Genomic DNA, 24,947 nt, shown 5'->3' with positions numbered 1-24,947 from the left:
ACCCATGCCACCTACAGTGAAAGCACGGCGTCTCAACCACTGGGCCGCCAGGGAAGTCCCAAATCAGGTCGTTTTAATTCTTCAGCAACCTTATGAAGTGAAAGACGTTGCAACAAGGAAATTGATGTTGAAAATGTTTATGTAATTTGCTATGCTCTTGACCATTAATATCATACTGTTTCCTTATTATATATAATTGGGGTACTTGGGTTCTTTGGGTGCACTTTAAAGGGCAAGCATGGAGGAAAACCTCCAGGACTGAAGATTATGCAAAGAAGAGTACACGGTGAATATGTTTGTGCTCCACTCATCTGCCCTAAGGGAGGGTGCTGAAGGGGGAGGGTGGCTTTAATGAGCAATGACTTTTCATCCTCTCACTGACTTGTTCCCCTTACCCCATAAAATGAAAAAGGAAATGGAGGCAGGGATGTAGAAACAGGACTCAAACCTTGGTGGAAATCAAATGTTGGTCTGGCCCAGTCTTTGGTTCTAACTTTGTCATCTGAGCCTCCTGGATGACTGATAAATGGAGGAGTGACCTTCAAAAAATGGAAGATTGGGTTTTGGAAACCCCTGTAATGTACTGTGATAGCAGACTAGCAACCACTAGATTTATTTACCTAAGTGTGTGTCAAATGGGTATTTGTCTGCATTTTAAACTGATAAAGACAGGAGTACAGAAACCTAGGATGCACATGATAAACACTTCATTTCATCGGAAGTTTGAAAAGTGAAAGTCTAAGAATTTCTTAAGTTATTTTCATGGAGGTGGTGGGAATAAGGTGGAAAAAAGGGGGAACCTGAGAGGGAATGATTGATCAAATGATGATTGAATATTGACGGGGGAAGTGTTTGATCAAATTTTTGTTTTTCCAAATATTTATTTTTGCTGGAATATGAAGATACACGTAATCTTTCAGCTCATTTTGTTTTATATGGTTAGCAAAGCAGGTCGGATGCTGCAGCTGCTAAGCTTTGGGCTAATTCTTCTGTCAGCCATAAGGGGACTTTTTAAAAACAGTTGTTGAGAACTTTAATATTTGCTTAGCGTGAAATGCCACGTAAAATATTGCCTTAACATTGGCAATGTTTAATCTAAAATTAATGCAAGAAAGCAAAAGATATCAAGGAACTGACTTCATTTTCTATCTTTGAAAATTTTATTTCATTTATTTTTTTTACATTAACAAAGTTTTTTTTGGGTGCAAAAGCAAAATATGGTTAATCATGGGGGAGGGGTGTTCTTTTTTTTTAACATCTTTATTGGAGTATAATTGCTTTACAATGCTGTTAGTTTCTGCTTTATAACAAAGTGAATCAGTTATACATATACATATGTCCCCATATCTCTTCCCTCTTGCGTCTCCGTCCCTCCCACCCTCCCTATCCCCCCACAAGGTGGTCACAAAGCACCGAGCTGATCTCCCTGTGCTATGCAGCTGCTTCCCACTAGCTATCTATTTTATGTTTGGTAGTGTATATATGTCCATGCCACTCTCTCACTTTGTCCCAGCTTACCCTTCCCCCTCCCCATATCCTCAAGTCCATTCTCTAGTAGGTCTGTGTCTTTATTCCCATCCCAGGTTCTTCATGACCTTTTTTTTTCTTATTTTTAGATTCCATATATATGTGTTAGCATACGGTATTTGTTTTTCTCTTTCTGACTTACTTCACTCTGTATGACAGACTCTAGGTCCATCCCCCTCACTACAAATAACTCAATTTCGTTTCTTTTTATGGCTGAGTAATATTCCATTGTATATATGTGCCACATCTTCTTTATCCATTCATCTGTTGATGGACACTTAGGTTGCTTCCATGTCCTGGCTACTGTAAATAGAGCTGCAATGAACATTGTGGTACACGACTCTTTTTGAATTATGGTTTTCTCAGGGTATATGCCCAGTAGTGGGATCGCTGGGTCGTATGGTAGTTCCATTTTTAGTTTTTTAAGGAACCTCCATACTGTTCTCCATAGTGGCTGTATCAATTTACATTCCCACCAACAGTGCAAGAGGGCTCCCTTTTCTCCACACCCTCTCCAGCATTTACTGTTTCTAGATTTTTTGATGATGGCATTCTGACCGGTGTGAGATGGTATCTCACTGTAGTTTTGATTTGCATTTCTCTAATGATTTAATGATGTTGAGCATTCTTTCATGTGTTTGTTGGCACTCTGTATACCTTCTTTGGAGAAATGTCTATTTAGGTCTTCTGCCCATTTTTGGATTGGGTTGTTTGTTTTTTTGATATTGAGCTGCATGAGCTGCTTATAAATTTTGGAGATTAATCCTTTGTCAGTTGCTTCATTTGCAAATATTTGCTCCCATTCTGAGGGCTGTCTTTTGGTCTTATTTACGGTTTCCTTTGCTGTGCAAAAGCTTTTAAGTTTCATTAGGTCCCATTTGTTTATTTTTATTTCCATTTCTGTAGGAGGTGGGTCAAAAAGGATCTTGCTGTGATTTATGTCATAGAGTGTTCTGCCTATGTTTTCCTCTAAGAGTTTTATAGTGTCTGGCCTTACATTTAGGTCTTTAATCCATTTTGAGTTTATTTTTGTGTATGGTGTTAGGGAGTGTTGTAATTTCATTCTTTTACATGTAGCTGTCCAGTTTTTCCAGCACCACTTACAGAAGAGGCTGTCTTTTCTCCATTGTATATTCGTGCCTTCTTTATCAAAGATAAGGTGACCACATGTGCGTGGGTTTATCTCTGGGCTTTCTATCCTGTTCCATTGATCTGTATTTCTGTTTTTGTGCCAGTATCATACTGTCTTGATTATTGTAGCTTTGTAGTATAGTCTGATGACTTCATTTTCATGGTGTTCATCAGTGTCCACAAGAAGGGGGTGAATGACTGATGTGTTTAGTGGTTATTAATTCCTTACAACAAAAAATAGGAAGCACCGCTGCTTATTACTTTTGCTCAGTGCATTTGTAGGAGGCATGAAAACACGATGCAAATAGCCTCTGAGAATAAGACAAACTGAATATAATACTAAATGACTGAGAAGGTTGTGTCGCTCCCTGCAGAAAAAAAAAGGTTAGCTATCAAAGAGAATTTTTTAGATATTCTCCAAGCATCTGGCAGGGTCAGAAATCTCCCATCCTAGATGAACAAAGTATACAACTGTGTTAATATTAATTTGCTGATTTTATGTTTGTCGTGCTGTTTTTATATTCACTCTGTGTGTGTAGGTGAGGGTGGAAGGAAAAAAATAGGGCCGGGTGAGGGAAACTTGTGCGTTAAATAATATTAATAGTAATCTCTGCCATGTAGGGCATCTCAAGGTTGGGCAGAAAGACTGGAATTTGGATGCTTTGATATTTAGTAATTTGAAAGAAGAGAGGAGTTTGTTTTTCCAAGGATGTGAAAAGGGAGATGGGTGTGACGATCCAGGGATGTTGGGGTTACTGGGAAGAGACACTAGAAAGTCACCAGAGGTTGTCCCATAGAGGGACAGAGGCTGGCTTAGTCTCAGGGCTGGGGGTGGTGATGAGAAGTTTGGGGGTACAGAGCACTCACCTGCATTACCGTCACACATTGCTGTGAGCAGGGTGTGTTATGGCAAGGTTGCTCTCACATAAAAACTTGACAGGTTTAGAGTTGAAAATGGTGAAAGACGAATAAAATTGAGGATTTTGTCACACTATATATCTTGAAAAGAGTCTTGATATGTTTTGCTTTGTTTTTTAACCTCTCAGCTGATGATTCTGCCAAAATTGGACCCTTGGGGATTGACAAAATTATACCCTATGTTAAGTATAAAAGGGCCATCCATCTGATGAACACACTAGCCTTAGTTTCCAGAGGGAGCGTCTCTTCCCCCAGCCCTCCTTAGCCTAGAACAATTATATTCATGGCTTAAAAAACATCACCTGCTTTCAGTGGGACTGTGTATTTTTCCCCCTGGCTTGGGCAGATGGCAGCATTGTTTCAGACATCACCTTTTGGAAATGGGTCTGTAGAAAAGTTCTATTACCCGAAATCACCTGTTTCAAAAGGAAACTGTTCTTTCAGCCCAACTCACTGATGTGAAATGGACAGCCGAGGACTTTCTCACAGCTGCCCTGAGACACTCCACCAGGGGAAAAGCAGTGAAGAAGCAAACATGCAAAAAGCCAGGCGAGAGCTCAGTCCTTACCTAGCCACTCACTGCCAAGCTAGAAGCTGGAGTATCAGGACATAAATGTGGAAAGTGGGGCATCTTCTTTCTAGAGAGCTACAGATGCTGTTGAAGTTTCAATTTTCTCTGTGGCATTTAAACTGTATGATTTTTTTTTTGTGTCAAAGAATAGAAAATTAGTTTTAATTGTTACTTATGAGGCACCATATGGCTACTCTATAATTCTGGCTTCCCATGGAGATGCATTTGCATATGGAAAATGAAATTAATTGGAAATCACACTCTGAAATCTATTGTTAAGTTAATATAGCTAACAGCTCGTGGGGTGTCCTCATACTCAGCATGATGTAATTGCGTAACAGCAAGTAACTATAAACTCATAGAGGAGACCAGGAGGGATAAACGGAGGTCAAAGGGACAGCCTTTGGAAAGGAATGGCACTAATAATGGATGCTACAGCAAACATCTTGGTTCCTCACTGTCCACAAACCCGGGGTAGAGGGAAGAAGTTTAATCATATTCAAATGAATTAATCAGCAGTCTTGTAAATTTCACAGCCAAGGGACTGATTTTTATTTTGCCAACTAGTGTTGTAGTGAGCTAAAGTCACTCTCAGAATTAGTGACGGTTAAGTCAGAAGTTTCCATACTTAGCTGTGCATCAAAATCCACTGAAGAACTCCTCTGAGTCTGATTCCTGGGATTTTGATTCATTAGTACCGGATTTCTGAATTGTTAATAAGTGCCACAGGTATTCTGATATAGCTCAGACTTGAACATTGGAAACCACTTATTTAGGTGATATATCACTCATGGCTTGATATGTTTAAATGATGAAGCCCACAGCTAGTGTGTGTTCAGTTTCCCTAGTTTGCTTCCTAACTTTAAAACAGTAAAATAAGTTAAGATAACATAACCTAAGGTTCAGTACTTCATTGGGCAAACCTAGAAATGGTGAACAATTTGATGTCATATGTGCTTTTTATTAAATTTGTTAGTTTCCTTGTCTGTGCTTCCCAAGACTGTGGACTCAGTGAGGGCACTGCTGTTTCAGTGATCTTGGTGTTGAAGGCTCAGAGTGGTAGGAATTCAATAAATGTTTATAGACTGTGAATTTGAATATGAAAAGGGCAAAGTGTTCATATTTAGAATTAATAACTGTATATTCTCTTCATTATAGGCATCAGACACAATGATCATAAATTGACATTAACAAGTGTTATAAATGACCACACAATTTGAGATATTAGTATTTCTGAAAGTGTCCAGCCTTCTTCACGTCACTGAGGACGGAATCTGTAGATTTGAAACTAGGAAGGAGATTTCTCATTGTCTCTCTTCTTTTTCCCATGAGTGATAGGTCTGCAAACCTAAGTTACATTGGTAAGAGCAGAGTCTAGAATTCTAGTTGAGAGACTCATTGATCAGACTTTTGGGAAAACTTCTGGTTCAAGTAGGTCTTTGTGCTAGTGGTGGATGGTCTCTGTGCTTGGTGTACAGGTCCCCCAAGGCTGTGTGGTTCTGAAACCTGCTCTCACTTCTGTTTTATCTTCTACGGTTTGTGCAGTCTTATCCTCCCGACACTGCCTGGGTATTACACTTGTTCTCCTGTTTTCTTGGCATGTTACTTCAGGGCAGAATTGTGTCAAGAAGCTCTTAAATGCTATGTAGGTAATATGATGTTGAAAACATCTTGTTATCTGCCTCAAAATGTATTGCCTGTGGTAACTGACTGGTTTGGACATAAGGTGGGTTGGAATCTTATTGATGGACCCGAGGAGAGGAAATGATGTTGTTAAAGCAAACAACTAGGACAAGACAGTGGGAACAAGGATTATAACCTTAGAGCTGAACAAAGACAAGAAAGGTGATGCAGGCACAGCAGCGTGCTGTGCAGCCTCACCAGCACAGACCACCGGCTCTCTCAGTGTCAGGGCTCTCCTTCCTGAACAACGGACCTTGATTTTTTTTATTTAATACTTTATTTTGAAATAATTTCAAACTTACGGAGAATTCTAAGTACCATACAAACAACTCCCATATCACTTTCAGCCCAGTTCCCCAACTGTTAACATTTGAGAGCAAGATGCAGACGTGATACGTCTTCACCCTAAGCATTGTGGTGTGTGTTTCCCCACAAACAAGGAAACTCTCCTACATCATCACCATTCAACCCTCCAAATCAGGAAACCCTGTTGATGCACTACTACCATCCTATCTACAAAGCCTATTTGGACTTTAGCAGCTGTCCTAATAGTGTCTTTTTCTTTCCTGAACCAAGATCTAAGTCAGAAACATATGTTACGTTTGGTTGTCATGTCTATTCAATCTCTACTACTCTGGAACATTTCCTTGGTCTTTCCCTGTCTTTCAAGCCCTTGTTTAAAAATGTCCAGGCCTTTCCTTCAGTGGAATGTCTCTCAGGCTGAGTCCACCCAGTGCCTCCTCATGGTTAGATTCAGGTCCTGCATTCTTGGTAAAAAACTGCCATAAAAATGATAGTCAGCTGTTCATAGCTGGTCACATCAGAAACTATGTGACCTTTCACACCACTAGTCCAGTTGATGTCTGCCAGGTTTCTCTACCTTACATTTGACATTTTCCTTTTGTGATTGACTAGAATTTTGTGGGGAGGAGTTCTGAGATTACACCAGTATCCTTTTCCTCATCTAACTTCCACCCACCAGCCTTGGCCTTCATGGACTGCTCCTGCCTGAATCAGTTACCTCTGTGATAGCTGCCAATTGGTGATTCTCATTTCCATTATTTCTCCTACATTTATGAGTTGGTGATCTGCTAAAAAGAAGAGCTTTTCCTTCTGCCTTACAACATTTATTTATATCATCAAGGACCTATGAATTCTTGTTTTATTCAATGGATTGTCATCCATTCTTAAGGATTTTTGACATGGCTTTGTCTTTTCTTCGAGCACTTTCTTACTTGCTGGCGCAAGATATTCCCGTTTCAACTTGTACTTCTCTTGTTCCAGACGTAGTATTAGCCATTTCTCTAAGAAGCCCTGGTTCTTTTTAGTAGAGCTAATATTTGAAAACCACTTGGTATGTGGTTGTGCTCATTATTGTTGAGATGTCATTGCTTTTAGGTCATCTTAAGAGACAGTTGGGTATGATATGCACATACACACAAACTTGTATATGTGTATGTATGTACACATATACAAATATACATGTATATAAAATTACACATTCATTCTGCTGTACATACACACACTTACAAACATATGCATATATATTTCTTTGTCTGCGTACATTACAAAAAGCATTGTGTTTATGTCAATACCTCCAATTCTAATCCTAAATCTCAAGGGTATTTCTAGCATCTCACCTTTCCATGTTTGGAAATACTTTCTTCAATGGAGAGAAACCTGGCTCTCATTATCTTCTATATAAACTTATTTCCTCAGTTGATTGTAACCTATGGATATGGCCAATTGGAACTGTACTGTCTGCCCACCACCCTGACACCTTCCAAGATCTTCAGTTTTGGGGTGCTGTCAGATATGCTACTGACATGTCTACGAGGTACCTCTCTCCCTCCCTCGGTAACTGTGTACTCGGGCTCCAGCAGACGTGTGCCAATACCTTCATGACATTTCCCTTCTCCCCCTCAGCACCCCTTGTTCTCAGGTACCAGGGTGCTACTCAGTTTTCCACTAAGTACATGGCTGCCTGGAGCAGAGACCGTGTTTCCCAGTCTCTGGCGGAGCTAGCTGTGGGCTTATGATTTGGTTACAGCCAATGGCAGCCAATTTGACCATGAAGTCAAAATCATATGTTGAGGGACTGTGATGGTTGTGGGATTATGATACCAGTTCTTAACAACTCTCCTCTGGACTTTACATGAGAGAAAAATAAACTTCTCTCTTACTTAAAATTTCAAAATTATAATTTAAAATTTTTTGGTCCCTCGACACCTAAACCTAATTCTGACTGATACTACCTCTGTTAGGCAAGAAGCAAACAAAAATAATTCTGAATTCCATGAGGCAGTAAAGAATTGTGTAGAGGAGACCAGCACCAAATTGATAGAGGTCCAGTAAGTGCTGAATTTAGTCTTGAATCAAGTGACAAAATTTATAGATGTTTAAAGGAATTATAGTACAATATAAAGGAACTTATGGAATAGCATTAAAGTTCTCAAGCAATAAAAAGGCAACTGAAATTCCTAAAAAGCTAAAAAAAAAAAAAAACCCGGAAACCTAAAACACAAAACCGTGCATGCAGTAAGTGAGGTAATAGCTAAAGCCCTGCAGAAGGTGGCCGACTTCTGTCTGCTGCCATCAGATGGAATTCAGCAGTATTAGGTTGGTGGTGTGATCTGAGTGATTCTGGGTTATATATAGTCCAGGAGATCACCCTGTTTGGGGTCCCCATTTGTCTTGGCAGCTATTAAAAACAGTTCCATCCTGTCCATCAGGAGTACATGGAAAATCACTCCCACCCTGGATAAGAGCGTGACCTCAGTTCCTTGGAGTTGTGATGTTATCTGTGACACAAGATTTGAAAAGCGTTTCCTTAGTTGTTATGTTACTTTTAACCGAGGTAGGCAGATAACTTAGCAAACAGATGATGAAATTTCTAAAGCCCATATGATTAATCCTAATCAATTATTAATTATCTGTATATATTGTTTTAGTTGATGTGTTTGTAATATTTAAGAGAATTTGACATATTACAGTAACAGAGTAGACATTAAATGACATTACTCTTGTAATTTTTATGTTGAAAGATAAGGCTTTTGAAAAAGATTATAAATAGTATTGCAATGGTTTTAAAATTCACTGAATCTTTTAATTTGTTAGGGAATTACTGGTGCAATTTAGTACTTGAGAAAGTTTTGCTCGTTGGGTCAGACAGTTGAAGTGCTTAAGAAAAGAAAATGGATACGTTCAATTTATAAATTCAGTTTAAAATGTTTAAGAATAATTAAATGTGTAAATGATACTGATTGCTGAGGGGGAGTTTAGTGTGTCCAACTTGAGTTCTTTGAACCTTAATCAAAAGCCGCCTTGAAAGTGAATGTCAAAATTTCAAACTTAATAGAATGATAAGAATTGCAAGTTGAACTCAAAGGCTTATAAAAAAATGGGTTTTTAAAAATCTGTCACTTAAGTAAAGCAAATATTTCATTTAAAATCGCAAGTGGGCTCTTCTTTGCAGCAAAGCTACCCTAGGTTTCCCAAACACAGTGACACGGTGAGGGGGCGGGGGAGTGTTCCCCTGCTGCAGTGGCCTTAACGGAAGATCTGTGGTGGACAACTTTAGTCTTGGCAGGGCCTGGATGCCAGGTGGGTTGCCAAAGCTGATTTCTGGAGATACCCCCTAGGCCATGGTGAGATTGGGGAACTGTCAGCTCTCAGTAGATGAGCTGCTGCCCTGGGCAGCAAGATAACATTCACATCCCCCTCTTGGTTGGAATGGAAACTATAATAGAAAAAGCATGGGCTGGAGGTCATATTCCTTAACAAGTCACTCAAAAACTTTTGAACTCCATTCAGTGTTTTCTACTGTAGACTGGGGACAATAATTTCTAAATTATGGAATTATTGGAAGGATTAAAGATAATAGATGCACAAAGCACCCATTATATTGCTTGTCACCTAGCAGAGGCTCAAACAGTAATGACATTTGTTAGAGGAAGATGTGAAGGCTAATGGTTTTATTTAAGGAATGTATGAGGCGATATCAGAGGATGTAAGTCATAAAGCCTATAGTAGTTCACATTCTTTAAAAGAAAACACCTGCTGTGTTGCCAGGCATTGTTCAAAGTACTCACATGGATTGCATACTTGAATTTACCCAGTAACCCATGAGAGATTTACTATTATCCTCTCCGTTTTACAGAGGAAAAAACTGAAGTTTAGAGAGGTTAAGTGACTTTTAAGATTTTATACAGCTAAGTAAAAGAGTTGAAGCAGAGTTTGAATCCAGGAACCCTAATGCTAGAGAGTGGACTCAGGCCCACACTCTGGCATTCCTGTGTCGTGGACATCCCTATCTGTGGTAACAAGTGCCTCAGAGAAGGAAGGGCCAGTGTTGTCTTTGCCTTTAGAGAATTCCTCTCTGACATCTGCACCCCATCAACCTGGACTGCTGTCTTTAAAAAAAAAACATGCATAATAGTAAAAAAAGTACTGAGGGAGTACACTGATAGAGTAGGCTTTGTTTTTTTACAAGATGATCAGGTACAATACATCACAAAAACATTTGGTTGTATACACAGTTAAAAGGTTTGTCTGGGAAGCTGTTAATCCATGTGAGCTACCTTATGGGCATAGCCTTTCATTTGACTCAAAATGGGAGGTCTTTCTTGTTCTTGCTATTATTGGGTCATCACTTTTTCTTCATTTTATTTGACAGATCCCAGAACCCATGGTCAAGAATTCTGGTCAAATTTGGAAGTGGGTGGCTTGCTTTCTCTCTGACCACTGTCACCTTACCCGCTCCCAACCTCATTCACTCCCGCAAACATGAATTGGTGAGGGTAGTAGGAGGTCATACTCAGATGGTGTTGGTAGATCTTCAGCTCTGGCCTGAGCCTGTGCTCTGGAATTTACAACTTGTGTGTGATCTTGGACAAGGGACTTCAATTCTTTGAGTTTCAGTGTTCTGATATCTAGGAATAGTATCTTATGCAGAGGGCTGATGTGAGGATTAAAAGAGATGAGGTGTATAAAGTCCTTTGACTAGTTCTTGGTAGATAGTCCTGAAAATGTGATGTCTTTGAGACATGACAACAGCCTCAACCACCATAGTAACAGTAATAGCAATGGCAGCAATGACACTAAAGGACAGAGAGCCATGTGTCCTAACGCTGACGTACAAAATGCCAGCCAAGCTCTGTGTCTAGCTTGCCTCCCAGCTCATTTTCCCTCCCCTGCAGGCTGCCACAGGGCTGGAACAGACCCAGCATCAGTGCTGGGGGAGGGATGTGCTGTGTTGTACAAGCCTCAGCCTGCTAATGAGGCCTGAAGTTGAGCAACTCCAGATGGAGTCAAGCAATGAGTTCTCTGCCAGGAAACGTGGCGGATGGACCAGGGCCACTCGTTCCAGGCAACAGTCAAGGGTATCGAAAGGGAGATGAGCAAAAAGTAAGGAAACATGCAGACCTTGGAACTAAACAAACTGCTATCCAAACGTAAATAAAAACATGGTGTGCGTTTGTGGCAGGGGAATCCTATCTGGGATCCAGAGATACTCAGTTTACTTACAAAAGCAATAGTCCATCTGGGAGGTAGCAGGAGGACAATGCTAAATGTCTATAGATTTGGGTTTCTCTTGAAGGTATCTGACCTTTTAAAACTTGATTTAAGGGCTTCCTTGGTGGCGCAGTGGTTGAGAGTCCGCCTGCCGATGCAGGGGACACGGGTTCGTGCCCCGGTCCAGGAAGATCCCACATGCCGCGGAGCGACTAGATCCGTGAGCCATGGCCGCTGAGCCTGCGTGTCCAGAGCCTGTGCTCCGCAACGGGAGAGGCCACAGCAGTGAGAGGCCCGCATACCGCAAAAAAAAAAAAAAAACAAAACTTGATTTGAACTAGTATGTTCTCATCAACCATGAGCACATTTTATTGATCATTTCTGAATGATTGGAAAAATAGTAAGACATCGGTATCTAAACACTTATAAAAGTCAGTAAAACTACATTTATTACTTACTATGAAACATTTTTGCCGAATGAACAACATATTCATCCTTATCATCATCATCTACTATTTACTTGAAACTTACGACATAAATATAAGTGAGGATGTAAGCCAGGTATTGTGTTAAGTAACTTTACATACCTTACATACTCCCTGCCTCCCCCCCCTCTCCCACCAGCCCCTAGCATGTAATAGTCATAGCAGTTCTCAAAGGTAGGCGCTACTTTTATCAGCTTCATTTCATAGATGAGAAAATTGAGGTTCTGTTATTCTTTGGCCAAGGTCACTCAACTGGCTAGTGAGGAAAAAAACCTGAGTTGTGATCCAAGGCTGTCTACCAGTGGCTCATTAACTTACCAGTATACTCTGATCATCTCCAATATGTTTCCTTCTTTGGGAGGGACTTAAGAGGGATGGTAGGTTTATGTACATAGAAAGGAGATGCTTTAATAATTCCACACATACATCTGAAGGGCTGAAGGGCACCTCAAGAGGGCACTTGACCCCTTTATGTCCCCTTAAGGAAACTGGTGACTTGAGCCCCAGTGACTTGTCCTGAATCTCATAGGGACGAATCTTCATGTTCCTTGCATGGATCAGATGCAACTAATTCTGGAAAGCACAGGTGTGTGAGTCCCTAGGCCCAGGGAACACCATAGCTGGCTTTGAACTGGAAGATTAGTTGCCGATTTGAGAAGTGGCCGTGTTTTGCCCCTGTCCTCCATTCTGAGTCATACCGCCCATGAAGTGAGCAAGGGGTGGTAGAGCCCAGTGAAGCTGAATGGCAGTGTTCTGTGCACATCTCAGGCACCAGTGTAATCTAATGTGTGATAAACTTGCTTTAAAAATTCACAGAAATAATACATGTTCTTTGTAGCATATTTGCCGTCAAAAAGAAGAAAAAATTACCAGTAATCTCCTCCCCCGCTCCAAATAATCAGTTAATACTTTGGTATATTTTATCCCAGATTAATGCTCAGTATACATATTATATATGCCTTATGCATACATGTACATATATTTAATGACATATATTTTCGATTACGGAAAACTTTTTCCCCCTCCCCCCCACTTAGCAATATTATTGTTATTGTTCTTACTAGGTCACATAAACATATATTTTATTTAAATCTGAAAATAGTTTTTCTCTGATTATAAATGGCATAAGCATTTATAAAGCACTTGTAAAAAGTGCAGGTAATATCAAAGCTTTAAAGAAGGAAGTAAAAATCATTTGAAACTTCACCCCCTGTAGATAACTGTTGATGTAGACTTTCTATCATTGCAGACTTTTTTTTAAAGCATTTGTATCTGTATTTTCTAAAGTTTGCAAAAGAGTAATGTAGGTTATAGAGCAGATATGTCTTGGCTTTTGTCTTCTAAATACTTTCTAGTGGTTTTCTTTCAAAAACCCTGGAGGCTTATGGAAAGTCTCCAATCCCAATATGGTAATTTCAGGCAGTGACAGGGACATTGACAGCCTAGAAAAGCTTTGGGTTAAAGATCGTCATGTTCATCACTCCATCACTTAAGCATCAGATTAAGGCTGGAAGCATCATCCTGGCTTTTCTGGAGGTTGCAAGAATCCCCAGGAGAATTCACTTCTCTTTTCAAAATGGAATAGCCACACCAAAATACCAGGACAGACATGGTGCAAGGAAACACCTTTGGTGCAGCTATTATTGATAGTTTCCCCGAACTTTCAAAGTATCAGGGCTGGAAAAGTTCATGTTTTAAAATAATTAGTTGTTTTCAAAAAGTTATATATGCTCGTGGTAAACAAACAAACAAACAAATTCCTTTTTAAATCAGTACTTTGCATGTCGCTGACTCTGACTAGGAATGTTTTGAGCAGGATTCTGATTTGGAGGTCGTGGGGTGGGTGGGGGAGAACTGATTGCTTTTTACACTTCTTGAATAGTCACATATCTGTTGGTGGCCTGTCTATAGGCCAGGGATTGATCTTTGTGCTGAGGTGTAAGAATTTAATATTTTGTTATGTTTAGTTTCAGTGAAAATTCAGTAAGAGATTTAATATCCTCATTGTCAGTGCTGTTCTATTTAGATATTTTGTCCTAAGGACACTCTAGTAATATGCTGTCACAAACAACAGTGTATTTCTTGGTTGGGATTTGAGTCATACAGGTATATGCATTTGTCAAAACCTACTGAATGGTACATTTCAGATTTGGGCATTTCACTGTATGTAAATTGTATCTCTCACCAAAAAAGAACTGTAAACAGGTATTAACTTTAGTTACTGTTATGAGTCTTGAAGAGTCTAAGGGTAACTGCACTGATGTCTGCAACTTACTTTGAAATGCGTGAAAAAATAAGATGGGCTGTGATGGATGGAGAGATTTGGGATAAAGCAAATGTAGTTAAATGTTAGCAGTTATAGAATCTGAGTGGTGAGTGTGTAGATCTTTACTTGTCGTTCAACTTTTTTTTATGTGATTGGAAATTTTAATAACAATGTTGGGGGAAAAAAAACCAATAATGAGGCTCTTATGTGAAAGGGTTAAAGCACAGTCTCTAGAATTATTTTTCTTGCTGAAACATTCTGACTCTACTTCTTGCTAGCTGTGTTACTCCAGATAACCTCAGTGGAGTTATTTGTTAAATGTGGGTAATGAATACACTTAGCACAAATCTTATTCCACAGTAAACACCTAATAAATACTGTGATTATGATTTCACAGTGCAAAAGAAGTGATGATTATAAATGAATGACCATATGCTGAGGGCCCACTATGTACTTGGCACTCCTGCTTGGTCATTTCCAGGGGAATGAGGCCATCTCATTCTGCATCATGCTGTGTGTGCCCTTCAGTAGCAACAAACACTAGAGAAGGTGTGAGGGGCATGATTGGCTAAACTGAGTGTGGCTTCATCCAGTGTGACAGGGCCCTCCCCGGCTCTGTGTCCCCTCTTCGGTGTGGCATCTCCTTTGAACTAGAAGGCCCTTCAGAGGAGAGGTGGCATCTGGTTTGTGAGACTTTGTAGCATTCCCGAGTCAATACTGATTTAATTCATCATAAAAATCGCTCCCTTTGTATACGGCTAAGCCATCCTATTTTGAGGTTTTGGACAAAATAGCTATGGACACTTGTCCATAGCTTTATGGACAAGCGTCCTGGGAAATTCATCTAGGGTAGCAAGATCTCCTTCCTTCCCCACAGTGGAATCATGTTTATGCATTATGACAGCCTGTTCCAAACTCTTGATGGGAGGTAAAGAGAAAGGGTCAGGGACCTGAAAAAAGCTGTAGCTGGATTTAAGGTCACTAGCAGTGGGAGATGAAGGGAATATTTTAGGTAGTTCTGTGGATGTGCTATTTACTTCCAGATGTCTGATATCATATTCCTGGAAACTAAGGTGAAAAACAGAGTAAAAAACCTGTGATGGTGAGGGAGAGTGTGGGATACAGAACAGATGTTGGCCACATTTTTAAAGGAGAGGTCGGTCAGTGGGTAGGAAGAATAGGCTTATCTGGTGGCTTTCCAGCTGCCATAATGAAATGTGAATCTTGAGAGTAAATGTCTCCTAGTGATTGGGATTTCAGAGGGTATCCTCATATAGGACTGCTTGCTTGGTCAAGCATGAAACAGGATTTTATTTCTCTGCCACACTAGTACTAGCTACTTAAAACCTGCCAGAATTTTCATTTACTTTCCCCAGGTGTGGATGCCAGCTCTTGAGTATTTTACTGTGTTTTCCGGTGTAACAATTCCAAACTCAACTCAAAAAATTTTTATTAATTTTTCCCCATGATGTGCATCCTAGAGGGTGCACATCAGCTTGTTAATTCTTTAATTTCTTATTTATAACACTTGGGCTGGCTCATTCCAGTATGAATTCTTGCTCAAACCAGGCATTAAAAAAAAAAAAAAAAAAAAGATGCAGGAAGTCCCAGAAGAGACCGTCCTAGTTTGAATGCTTCAAAGATAATCAGAAAGGTTGTTCTGAAGACAGTCCAAGAAAGTAGGCCCAGGCTTTGTGGCTTCTGAAGTCAGGTATAGATCAGGTTGATGATGAGTGCTGCAATTCTGAGGGATTTAAGTGTATTAGTCCTTATTTGGGAGTGGTTTTGAGGAGGGTGTGATGGGAGGTGAAATTTGAAGTTAGTGCTGATCTTTCAGGCTGTTGAAACTGAACTGTTGAAACTGAAGTTAGTTATCTTAGATATAATAGAACTTGCACTTAAATAAATTGGAAACAATACAAGGAAGGGTAAGAGAAAAGGAGGAAGGAAGGGTGGGAAGGAAGAAGGAAGCAGAGGGGAAGAAAGGAAGGATGAAAACCAATGAAAGCTGGCATAGCAGGAAAAGGAAAAAGTAACTATTTCTCAGGCCTTTGCAACCCTCGAAAGTCAGCCAAATATAAACTCTTCCTAGTTCACTGAAATTGCATGATTTCATCCTCTAGGATGCAATCTAAAGTCCTCCCTGTGTTTAACATTCAAGCAATAGACTTAGATTTCAGGCACAATGAATGGATCAGGACAGGCAATAAAAGAGCAAGACACTGCAATTTAAAACTCAATGCAATTTGAAGGCTACATAACAGTTTATGCTGGACCACAGTAGATGTGTATATCATGGGAAAGTGGTTCTGAGATCTTTCATCTCCCTTGGGGTGGGTCATTCCTGGCTTCTACTTAACTCCAGAGTGTCATCCACCACTTTAGCACTTTAAAATGGAAAATGAAAACCTCCTGGTTTCCTTTTTATAGCAACATCACCAAGCCAGTGTTTGGAATTCTATATTTCTGGCATTTAGAATGGTTGCCCATTTTAAGTCTGGAATATGTGTTTATTTGCAGGTTAGGAGGGGGTGGACATATATGTAACTCTTGCTATTATTAAACAACTGCTTAGTTTGAATCTCACTGACCCCTTGGGAGCTTTCACAGTCCTGTGTGAGAGTGTACCTGACTGGGGGCTTTTTAAAGACCACCGTGATAAAATTATTGGAGATCTTAAAAGCACTTAGGGCAAAATAACTAAATTTAACAAAGACCATAAATGTGTTTTTTCATTTATATGCTGTTCCTGAGTATAGATAAATAAACTTTTATTGAAGTAGAGGTTTTCTGAAGATCTGAAATAACAAATTTGAGTGCTGAGTCCTTGGCATGCTTTACTGGTTTATTTGAAGTGATGCTATAGTGGTTTCTAATTTAAATAGGTAACTAAGACAGCCAAACAAGTATAAATGGAAAAGCAAAGTAGCCTTTCTTAGCTGTTTACCCCTTGGTATCTTCACTCCCCAGCTTTATCTACCTAGAAAACTCACAGCTCTTCTTGTCTTCCCGGCTCTTCTATTCTTTCTCCTGCCCTGCTTAACTTGACACCATTTCCCCTTCTCACTATACTTTGTTCTTGCCACTTGTGAAAGCATTCATGTTTTTCAGTAATTCTTTGTTTGTATCTCTTTCCTTCAGTAGATTTTAAGTCTCTGAAGGGCAGTGACTATGACTTTTTTAAATCTTTGAATTCCTGCAGGTGCTCAAGAGATATTTTAAAAGGGAAAAAAGGTTTTCTGCTGCTGTCAGTTTTCTTGCATGACACCTTAGGAAGTCATGTTGTAAGACGATGAGCCATATTTCTTAAAGATGCCTTCTGGAGGCCTCCTTAAGTGTAGGCATCCCTGACCCCACAGATTAAAACTATAAAGACTGATACAGAAAGGAACATTTAAATATTCAAGACAAACCACTATAAATAACTGCCTATATTTATCTCACATTTTTATTTTTTTATGACAGCACATGATAATTGCAAAAAATTTGAATCAGTACTGAAAAAAGGTAATGTTCTACCCATAATACCCCTCCTTACCTCCTTAAGATAACCTCAGTTAATAATGTGGTTATTGTCCATTTAGATTTCATTATGACTATATAATGATTCACAAATGTGACTTTTTAAATATTAATCATTAACTCAGTTTAAAGCGTATAGTGTCTATGGACATTTCCCCATGTTTATACATAAAGATATACTTAATCATTGTTGATAGATATATAGTATTGTATCATTTCATCATGTGGATATGTAAAATTTGTTTTTCCAAACCCGAATGTCCAAATGCTGATGGACATTTTGGTTGTTTTCAGTGTTTCCCTCTTATAATAACATTGCAGTGAAAATCCTTGTTTCTGTAGCTGATTTTCACAGAAGTGGGATTGCTCTACCAAAGGGTGTTTTGTGTGCATTGGACAGATGGACCTCCTAATTGTCTTAGAACATTCCACGTTTCTTAACTGTCATGAATTTTTCAGGAGCATGGAACAGATGCCCAGTACTATTCCTTGATTTGCATTGGACTCAGGAGGCTGAGAAGGATTTTGAATGCACTCTGCAATTCGGAAATCAGGGCCTGTTAGGAGAAAGAGTCTCTAAAGAGTGGAGCTGGTTAGAAAGTTGAGGGGTTCCTGCTAAATCTCTGTGAGTGAGGAAAAGGGGAAGGCTGGGCAGCAGGCGCTATAGCTCTGAGGGCACAAAAGTGTCAGGTTTCATTGATCCCAAGTCTCTCCTGGAGACTGTGTCCTCTGGGATAGAGACTGTGCTGAAAAGTAAAAAGCTGCCTCACTAGGGGCTCAGCCACTCTGCTTGAGAAGGTCCCCAGAAAGGACCCACTTGTGAGAAGCTGGAGGATCTTTCTTGACTAGAGGAAACTGGTGGTGGTGTGGCCAGTAGACCAGGGTGGCAGAATGAGGACAGCAAACAGGCAGTGGGACTGATTCCAGACAGTAGCATATGAGAGCATCTCTCAGCAAGTGGAGGGCCAGATAGAGGAATTGACTTTAAGTAAGAGAAAATAAGGAATAGACAAGATTTCTAAACATGAAGGTGGAAGATCTCAGAATACTAGTAATATTGCTGTGAAAGTGAAAGAAACATCTTTAAATATGAGTGCAGCCCAGCCATATATATGGTGCATACATTTTAAATTTCACAGTCTTTCCAGTTGTCTCTGAAAATAAAACTGTTGTGAGTTTATCTTCGCATATCAGTTCTGGGCATTGTCACCTTTTTCTCCCCTCTTGTTCATCACTGGTTCACATCAACAAGAGATCCCCTTATATTTCTGTATGATCATGTAGCTTCCAATTGTCTGCTACTGAAGACAGACAGAGTATATCCCTCATATACCCTGGCCCAGGATAGGTTCTCAAGCCACTCAGAAAAATGTAAAAAAATATTAATTCTGAACCTGCAACAGTTACGGGCTTTGCCTTCTGATTCCTTTATTATCATCTGTGGTAATTTATACTGTGTCAGCTTGGTTAAGGTGGAACTCCGTTTCTAAGAATCCCCTTCCTTGTATATATCAGGTTAGAGTTGCCCAGATTTGGAATTTGCACAGAACTTGAAATGCAGCCATTACTTTGTGATGCAGTGATGGGTAGATGTAGACATTCTGGCAAGAGGGTCCAACTTGTCTTTGTTCCTTTGTGCTCCATGTCTAGCTGTTTTCCCAACTGCTGACCTTGCTGATCAACATGGACACAAAGCCATCATGAGATGCGTGGCAGCAAGTCCCATACCCTTCTTCACAGATCCTGCATATGCTAGTTGGTGACTCCTCTCATTGGCTGCTTGGTGACTCCTGATCCTCCAGCCTCTACTTTCACACCTTTCCTTTCTCAGCATCTCCTACAAATTCAGCTTTAATTCCTGTAATAAATCCCTTATCCATAACTCACAGTGGTTCTGCTTCCCTCATTGAGCCCTGACTGAACACATCTTTGCCTTAAAAATCAGGGGAAAAAATGAATTTTTAATAGCTAGTTTTCCTTTATCATTCTTTTCCTTCAAATGTACCACAGAATACTGTAGAAATGCTATTGATGTTCATAAATGCTTTTCATCATCTGTGACTGTTTCCAGGATATGTTGAAGTTACAAATGTTACAGATGTTATTATTAGTAATGTATATCATTAATCCCTACTATACATAAAACAGTAGAGATTTCTGGAAATTTCTTCTTTTGAGGAAACTTGTTCTGAAAAATTCTTTTTATCAAGTGGCTTCATTTGCAGAAGATTTGTTTAATGTCCTGTGGTTGCAGTCTTATAGTATTAGACATTTTTTTAAATAAATAAATTTATTTATTTTTGGCTGCGGTGGGTCTTCGTTGCTGCGTGTGGGCTTTCTCTAGTTGCGCTGAGCGGGGGCTACTCTTCGTTGCGGTGCGTGGGCTTCTCATGGCGGTGGCTTCTCTTGTTGCAGAGCATGGGCTCTAGGTGTTGGGGTTTTAGGAGTTGTGGCTCATGGGCTTTAGAGTGCAGGCTCAGTAGTTGTGGCGCACGGGCTTAGTTGCTCCGCAGCATGTGGGATCTTCCCAGACTGGGGGTCGAACCTGTGTCCCCTGCATTGGCGGGCGGATTCTTAACCACTGTGCCACCAGGGAAGCCCATTAGACATTTTTTGATTAGCTACAGGTGCTTGAATACAATCACATTATTTTTGGCAGCAGTGTCAGGAGGTTCTATCCTTAACCTTTGTTATGGAAATATATCTTTTAATCTAATAGGCAAAATGTAAGATTGGTTTATAAGTATTAAACTACAGAAAAAGTAAGATATTACAACTAAATCGAGCCTTTATGGAGGTAATTTTTATCTAGCTTTAAAATTTTTATCACCAACAAAGTGTGTATTAAAGGTTATGAAAGCAATTAATAACACCAGTGACAAAATCAGAAGAGTAGGCTAATTTATCATTATAGATTTTAATAAGGTCTATAATGTAGGATTAAATATACAATATTTTTAAGAGTATGGCAATTTGAAAAAGAATGATTTATCAAACTTTAATTTAGGGGTTTTTATAAGAGCTCAAAATGATTCCCTCGAAAATAAAATTGTGTTTTGTGTTAAGATAATATTATCTTCATTATAATTAATAAACTGTTCAAATGGGCATTATCATGCCCCCACAGTATCCAAATGAAGGAATTATTTTAGATAATGTGGGATTAATTGGCTTACCATATTAAGAAATTAAGATTTAAAACTTACATAAAAGCCTTATCAGTAAAGAATTTTTTAATGTGAAATAATGTCTCCCTGGATAACTTCCTATTTGTATTACAAGACCCCTGTCCTAGAGATCGTTTTATTTCCATCTTTTACTTATATTTGTAAATCACTGTTCCAGGTATGTTTAATTTAAGTCTTTGATGGGTAGCAGTCTGATGGAGAGCCAAGTATCTCCAATTCTGTTTTAGTCTAGGGATGTGACCAGTGGTGAAATGGCTTATTCTAATGTCTCATACGTTTGAAATTCTCTATTGCAGTGTTTGTGAGCCCATGTCAGACTTGTTGAAAGTTGAAATACTTGTTTCATTCTCAGAAACAGTCTTATTTCCCAGCGAGCAACCTACTTACAATTTGAGGAAATAGGGGTCAGTCTATAGGAGATATTACAGTAATGATTAAGATAGGTAATTCTCCACTTTTAAGTTTGGGTTCTGAGGTCATAATGAAAACAGGGGTGTTAGCTCATTTCCTTTGGGAAATTGCCACTTGGGTCTCTATTATCACCCTATAAATTGTATGTTCTTTATTAAGATTCATCTTTTCATAGTAGCTTTCAGCTCTTCTCTTGCCTCCCCCTCTGCTTTCTCCTTGCCGTACAGTAATAGGTAAATCTGAAATACATTTCAACTTTCTCTATTAAGGATTCTATCAAACCTCATGAAAGGTGATCACTATGTTAGATATTACACAGTGCCGTTGTGCTTAAAACTGAATATTGCAATTTTGCTTGTCAGTGAAATATAGAAATCGTAGTCCCCCCCCCCCCGCCCCAAACTACAGTGTTATTGAATCAAAATAGATGATCATGGTAGTAGTTACCTTGCTACAGTACCGGTATATAGAGAAATACATTTTGTGTTTAGAAAGTATTACACTTTGAAAGAGCACAATACTGAATAAAAACCAGTTCAGTAATACAAATATTTGATCACCAAACTATTTAAAAAGGTTAGTTGAAAATAACTTACTGTTATTGATATTCTTTTTTTTTTTTTTTTTTTTTTGCGGTACGCGGGCCTCTCACTGTTGTGGCCTCTCCCGTTGCGGAGCACAGGCTCCGGATGCGCAGGCTCAGCGGCCATGGCTCACGGGCCCAGCCGCTCCGTGGCACGTGGGATCTTCCTGGACCGGGGCACAAACCCGTGTCCTCTGCATCGGCAGGAGGACTCTCAACCACTGCGCCACCAGGGAAGCCCTTATTGATATATTTGACTAACATTTTCAGACATTTGCTATGGCCCATTTGTGTTCAGGTTCTAAAATATGTCTTGTGAACGTTATTTTGCATAAATGTATTTTCAGAATTCCATCTCCGAAAAGCAAAGTGAAGTAGTTTTACAAAGCCTGCCTAATTAAAAACATTTCTTATTTATTCTATTTAGGTTATGCTTTCCTTAATGAATTTATTTATTCTTTAAGATTTAATAACGCTTCCAAGAATGTTTATTATCCAGCATGGGACTGTTGGGGAACTATAAAAATTGGTATAAAACTGTATTATTGTAATTATAATAACACTTGTTGTGGTGGAGAATGAGAGGAAAACAGTGAGAAAGCATTATTATTATTATTATTATTATTATTATTTGGCGGTACGCGGGCCTCTCACTGCTGTGGCCTCTCCCGTTGCGGAGCACAGGCTCCGAACGCGCAGGCTCAGCGGCCATGGCTCACGGGCCCAGCCGCTCCGCGGCATGTGGGATCTTCCCAGACCGGGGCACGAACCCGTGTCCCCTGCATCGGCAGGCGGACTCTCAACCACTGCACCACCAGGGAAGCCCGAGAAAGCATTATTTTAATGCTAATAGACTGAAATAAGACCATGGCTCAGAGGGGTTTTTTAGGCTTTCTTAATGGCTATAAAGTTTGTTCTCTTAAGTGATAATGGTATTTGAAAGTCTTACGTATCTATTAAGTTTATCAAATATGTCTCTATAGTGCTTTTTTCTCCTAAAATATATATGAATTATAGTAAACTGGTTTGCATCAAACCCAATAGAACTCTAGCCATGAGCACTGCTTATTATCAGGAACTCACCAGTAAAGGAAGAGAATAAAATGAATGTATTGCATATTTAGGCTACTGCATGTAAAAGTATCAGTTAAGAGCAGGGAATTTGGAGTTATACAGACCTGGGTTATACCATTAATATGGTTATCAATGTATAGATGCAATCCATTTCTGTACAAAATCTGTTGGAGGAGAGTCCTCCCCCACTGTCTCTTTTTAGCTTTATATCCTAAAATACAGTTAATTCATCTGTGTATTCATGCAAATATGGAATTTCCTGTATGGATATTCTTTTGTAGTTCTGTTTGGGAACAGAGAGGTAACGTTAAAAAAACAAACAGAAATTTGTACAAGTTTTTGGAGAAATCAGATCTTTAAATAAAACGGAAACAGTGACATTAAGTGTGAATCCACTTGGTAAATACTGAATGAAAAAACTAGTTACTGTTCAGAAGGATTTGGCCACTTAATTTTTAACACTTTGAGTAAATAGCCACATGAGTTAAATTACTTTATGTGAGTTTCCCTCAAGATGAGACAAACTTATTTTACTTTGGGCTACTGACCTGCTGTACTGATTTAGTATTTGAGATCTAAGCAGAAGAGATGATTGTAGTGAACTTATTTTTGGCCTGGGGTGTAAGCTGCAGAAGATGTACTTAGATTTGATATAATCTTTTTCTTTCCCTTTTTCTATTTGCCCCAGTGTGTGGCTTCACAGTCTCCAACGTAGTTGCTTGGTCTACCAACTGTAGACCAAGTTGGAATCCTTTAATACATGATCGGTGGTGATATGAATAACTGACAACACTTCATTGAGCCTACAACTGTTTCTGTGTCCTGATGGTTAGTGCCTAAAGCTTATCTAATCAGACCTGTGTAACACCAGTTAACATTGCCCATTTAGGTAGTCTGTATGGCTTTCAGGTTTTGCTGTTGGAAAGCTTGGAGAGGAAAGCATCTCTTTTTCTGGATGACAAGGATATGAAAAATGATAATGGCAATGGAATGCTAGTTATCCTTTTTAAAGAATTTGAAGAGATCACAATTAAAAACTTAAGTAGACAGCAAAAAGTGTTTTTCTACTTGACGTCTTAAAAAGAGAAATTGGAAATGTCTTCCTGTATTCTACTTTTTTGCTTAATTGCTGAAAATAATTATAATGATGATGGCTATCATATTTTGACTCTTTTTTTAATGCGCCAGACTTTGAGATGAATACTTTACCTACCATTTTCATTTATTCTTCACTTCATTCTAACACTATAGATTATTTTTGTTTTGACTATTTTATAGATGGATGTGTTACTTTTACCTTTCTGAATCTCATTCTCCTCTTCTCTATAAATAAAGGGATAGGCAGAGTTGGAGATTTTAACTAAGTCTGTTTTTCTTCAGAGTTCTTGATCTTAATACTACTCCTACATGCAGTAGCCTAAATATGCAATAAATTCATTTTATTTGGTCCCATTCCTGGTGAGTTTCTGATAATGAGCGGTCACCGTAGCTTGTCTTCTACTCAATTTGATGGGAACTAGTTTACTTTAAGACATCGTTTGACTGATGTTGTTATGGTTTATACCCTGGGCAGAAACTATTGTCAGAGGTTATAGAGGGCAGCAAAGAAGGAACTATGTATACTTCTGAGAGAAGGTAAACCCTGGTTTTCTGAGTGTGCGCAAATATAGAAGGGAAGACCAACCAATAAGACAATGAGCCTTAATAATCTGATTATATCAGCTAGAGTGACTGTCTTACCCAGTGCCTTCATAGTGTCACATCCTTCCATAGCGCCCCATTGCCTTCATGATAAAACCTGTGGCTCCTTTTCTTTGAACCGTTGCCTGCTTGCCTATGAGTAACAACAGTGATGGTCGTAATAGTTGAAATAACCAACAATTATGGACCTTACATGAGGGGTTGCAGATTCCGACAGTTTTTACCATCTCAACCTTTTGGTTCCTCACAACATACAAAGGTAATAAATGTACTAACTGATCGTGGCAATACTCTTTCATTAGTGAGTTTTTAGGATTTGGGGATATTTGCATATATTTTCTAATTTAATTCTTAAAACAACCCTCAACATTGT

The 24,947-nt window shown here is 39.2% G+C and overlaps 1 protein-coding gene across 6 annotated transcripts in view; it reads left to right on the top strand.

Annotated features, from left to right (window-relative positions):
- Positions 1–24,947, top strand: part of SUCLG2 (succinate-CoA ligase GDP-forming subunit beta) — a 318,185-nt gene that overhangs the window by 100,464 nt on the left and 192,774 nt on the right. For 2 of the 6 annotated variants that reach the window (XM_089919543.1, XM_089919544.1), the window contains one exon: positions 24,647–24,833. The exons of the other annotated variants lie outside the window; for them this stretch is intronic. The gene's annotated coding sequence lies outside the window, so the exon portion shown is untranslated. The remainder of the gene's footprint in view (positions 1–24,646; positions 24,834–24,947) is intronic. 6 annotated transcript variants of the gene reach the window in all.

The sequence above is a fragment of the Delphinapterus leucas genome, chromosome 10 (assembly GCF_059928025.1).
Source record: "Delphinapterus leucas isolate spDelLeu-1000000601 "Yukka" chromosome 10, BTC_Dleu_Yukka2, whole genome shotgun sequence".
Lineage (NCBI taxonomy): Eukaryota > Metazoa > Chordata > Mammalia > Artiodactyla > Monodontidae > Delphinapterus > Delphinapterus leucas.
This window is presented reverse-complemented; position numbering and strand designations above follow the sequence as displayed.